This window comes from Notothenia coriiceps, unplaced genomic scaffold (assembly GCF_000735185.1).
Source record: "Notothenia coriiceps isolate Sejong01 unplaced genomic scaffold, NC01 NC01_scaffold00010730, whole genome shotgun sequence".
Taxonomy (NCBI): Eukaryota; Metazoa; Chordata; class Actinopteri; order Perciformes; family Nototheniidae; genus Notothenia; species Notothenia coriiceps.
This window is the reverse complement of record NW_011343431.1, coordinates 49,244-53,356: the sequence shown is the minus strand read 5'-3', so window position 1 is coordinate 53,356 and position 4,113 is coordinate 49,244. Positions and strand designations below refer to the sequence as shown.

Sequence of the window (4,113 nt, the reverse complement as noted above, 5' to 3'; positions counted from 1 at the left end):
TCAACACTCATGAAAGAGAGCTGTATACTTTTCAATAATCAACTAATCTTTAGAATATGATCACAACCAATAACAAATCATTTAAACTAGTTTATTCTTATCTTATGTTACCTATAGTTAGTATTCTTTCTTCTTTTTTACTGTCCTATATCATTGGAATGATTTCTTTATTTTTTAAAACAAATTAAATAGATAAATGTGTGCTCTCTCTAGCTCTCTCTCTCTCTGTCTCGCTCGCTCACAGAGGCTGTGTGCTCCTCCGTGGCGATGGCGGCTTGCGTTAAAAAAAAAACATATTTGTAAAGTGGGGGCTATTGATGGCTTGCGAGATACCGGTAGCTCATGATCGACGTGTTGGAGACCCCTGCTCTAATGGGTCCGACTAGAGTGAAAAAAATTGTTACTTCCGCCTATTCCGTCAGCCAAGAAATCGTTTAATCATAAACCTTTTTTTTTTTCATTTTTAGGGGGGCCACAGGGGGGTCCAAAGTCAGTGTTAGGGGGGCACTGGACCCCCTGGGCCCACCCTACCCTGCTCAGGAACTTACATCATCACACTAAAGAACCATGTAGGCCTGATATAGTATATTGCACCCCGCGCTCCTGATGGGATTGCCCACAGTTTTGAGTGAGACATAATCGCTTAGGTCAAAGTTACTGGTGAGTAATAACACACTTTCAGCTCTAACGTGCGTTCTGTTACCTACGCTGAACTCTAATGTGTTGTTACGTACGCTGACTTAACGTTTGTTACCTACGCTAGAGACTACTAATGCTGTTTGTTACTACGTGAACGTCTACATGTGTTAGTATTACCGTAAACCGCGAACTCTCAAGGCATTGTTCCAGACGCTGAACCTTAAAGTGTTGGTTACTACGTGAACTCTAACGGTTTGTTAGTACTGGAACTCATGTAGTCTTGTACACTACTGACTCTATGCGTTTTGTTAACTACTGCACCACACACGTCGTTAGTCTATACGCCATCACGTGGTTTGTACCATACCTGAAGCTCTAATGTGTTTTTACCTATACTGAACTCTAACCGCGTGTGTTGTTACCTATACTAGAATAGAACTCCCAACGTCGTTTGTTAGCCTAACGGAACTCTAACGTGTTGTTACCACATACGCTGAACTCCTAGACGTATTGTTCCTACCGACTGAACTCTAACTTGTTGTTACCGATACGCTGAACTCCTAACGAGGTTTGTTACCTACGCTGAACTCCTAACGTATTTTGTTTTCCTAACGCTGAACTCTAACTTGTTGTTACCTACGCTGAACTCTAACGTGTTTGTTACCATATGCTGAACTCTAATGGTGTTTGTACCTACGCTGAACTCTAACGTCTTTGTTACCTATGCCGAACTCTAACGTGTTTGGTTACCCTATGCTGAACTCTAGCGTCGTTTTTTACCTATACTGAACTCGTAACGTGTGTTGTTACCTAACCGCTTGGAACTCTAACGTGTTTGGTTACCTAACGCTGAACTCTAACGTGTTTGTACCTACGCTGAACTGTCGTATACGTTGTTGGTACGTCTTGGGTACGTTGAACATATTCGTGGGTGCAATAACGAAGCATCCGAGACAGTGGGCCCTTTCATTTAACGGACACTACCCATTGGAGGCGGTGCGGATTTATACCATCGATTGGAACTTTAACCTGGTTCGCTATTGGGCTTCAGTCCATGCACGAACAAAGACTCACAAAACACAAATTAGTAACACATTTAACCCGAATGTTAACAACCTAGAATATATTTTGGTTAAAAGGGAAAATGGTTCCTTTTAAAAAAAGATTTAGTTGGACAAAAAGCTGGGTATGTGAACCTAAAATTTAAGTTTTCGGCGTTGATTACAAAACGACCGTAATCCTGCACCTTACAAGATCAATCGCAGATACTGTCCGTTGATTTTTAGTTATTGCGTGTAGACCACTTCAACATACGTGGAGTAATAATGACATACGATGGTTGTGCCCAACCTGAAAGCAAAACAAATCGACAAAGACCTGTTCCTGATATGATGAAATGGTTTAGCCAGGGACTGCGCCCCTTCACCACCCACCCCAACTGGAATTGCATTTGCAAGGAAATCTCCATGCACGTTCGTATGCTGGACACGTTGCCTGCTCGTATGTTTTTCACGGTTAACTGTGTGGGCCCTGGTCCATTCGGGAGCTCCGGTCTCAAAAAAAACACAAATGTACGAGAAAGCAGCGAATGACTCGAATGAATCAAATTATATCTCATGTCGGGTATCATCTGATTGATGTTTGTGTGAGGATCCTTCACATAAAAGTTATCTGACATGTTGCTGGTTTTCCATACCTGTTAAACAGTTCATTGAGTTGGTTTCAATCGCTGACCTCCCAGAAGGTACTTATTCTCCAGTTGTAGTTGTGCCAGGCCTGTATGTGATTAAAAAACATAAGTAGGACATGTCAAGGCCAATTTTATAATCATACCCTTTCATGAAAATACACATTATTGCGAATATCTCGAAATGTTTAATATACTGAATTGATCCCGTAATCATACAAATACATTTGAACTCGTGAAAACTGTGGGCTTATAGCCATTATACATGTTCTAAAATAAAAGTGGGAGAGCTAACACTTGGGGTCAAGTGGATTTATATTATGTTTCTTTCTCTAATGTGAGCTCACGTTAATGCCTTTGGCCATAATTTAAAACATTCTACCATTAACTTCCTCCGCGTAACCAGACATGAAATGCAGAAATGTAAAAATAATAGGTTGAGTAATTACACCTGGTGGTGGTTCTCAGCTAGCTAGTTGGTGCGGAATAATGGGGAAGTTGGAAGGAGCTGCAAGTCTTTAGAACCACTGTTGTGAGGTGATGCAGTCGTAGGTGCCACGCAGTTGTGGGTGCAGCAGTTGTGGGTGCAGCAGTTGTGGGTGCAGCCAGTTGTTAGGTGCAGCGTTGGGGCGTGCTGCAGCCGTAGTTGCAGCAGTTGTGGGTGCAGCCAGTTGCGGGTGCCAGCAGTTGTGGGTGAAGAAAGTTTGCGAGTGCAGCAGTCGTAGGGTGTAAGCAGTCCGTAGGTGCAGCAGTCGTGGGTGGCAAGCAGGTCGTGAGTGAGCAGCAGTTCGTGAGTGCCCAGCAGTTGTGGAGCTGCAGCAGTTGTGGTGCAGCAGTTGTGGGGTGCAGCAGTTGTGGGTGCAGAAGTTGTGGGGTAGCAGTTGTGGGTGCAGCAGTTGTGGCGTGCCAGCAGTTGTGGAGTGCAGCAGTGTGGGTGCAGCAGTTGTAGGTGCAGCAGCTCTGGGGTGCAGCAGTTGGTGGGTGCTGGCAGTCGTGGGTCGGCAGCAGTGTCCTGGGTGGCAGCAGTTCGTGGGTGAGCAGCGTGGGTGCAGCAGTTGTGGTGTAGCATTGTGGGTGCAGCAGGTTTGGTGCAGCAGCGTTTCTGTGGGGTGCAGCAGTTGTTAGGTGCAGCAGTGAGGGTGCAGCAGTTGTGGGTGCTGCAGTCGGGGTGCAGAAACGCTCGTGGGTGCAGAAGTTGATGGTGTAGCAGCGTTGTGGGGCAGCAGTTGTGGTGTAGCAGTTGTGGGTGCAGCAAGCTTGTGGGTGCAGCAGTTCGTAGGTGCACAATTGTAGGTGCAGCAGCTGTGGGTGCGCGTCGTGGGTGGCAGCATCTCGTGGGTGAAGCAGCTCGTGGCGTGCAGCATCGTGGGTCCGGGCACGCAGTCGTGCGGTGAAGCAGTCGTGGGCGTGCAGCAGTCGTGGTGCAGCAGCGTGGTGCGCAGCAGCTCGTAGGTGCATTAGTCGTGGGTGCTGCAGTCGGCAGGTTACAGTTGTAGGTGAGGCAGTTGTGGGTGGCAGCAGTTGTGGGTGCAGTAGTTCGTAGGTGCTTGCAGTTGTGGTTGCAGCAGTTGTAGGTGCAGCAGTTGTGGGTGTTGGAGTTGTAGGTGGCAGCAGTTGGTTGGGTGCAGCCAAGTGTGGTGGGTGGCAGCAGTTGTAGGTGCAGAAGTTGTGGGTGTAGCCGTTGGTGGGTACAGCAGTTGTGGGTGCAGCAGTTGTGGGTGCACGCAGTGTGGGTGCAGCAAGTTGTGAGGTGCAGAAGTCGTGGGTGTAGCAGTTGTGGTGCAAAG

The 4,113-nt window shown here is 46.9% G+C and overlaps 1 protein-coding gene across 1 annotated transcript in view; it reads right to left on the bottom strand.

Moving 5' to 3' along the window:
- The window catches only part of LOC104946170 (activating signal cointegrator 1 complex subunit 3-like), a 27,902-nt gene that overhangs the window by 21,299 nt on the left and 2,490 nt on the right, over positions 1–4,113 (bottom strand). The window lies entirely within an intron of this gene.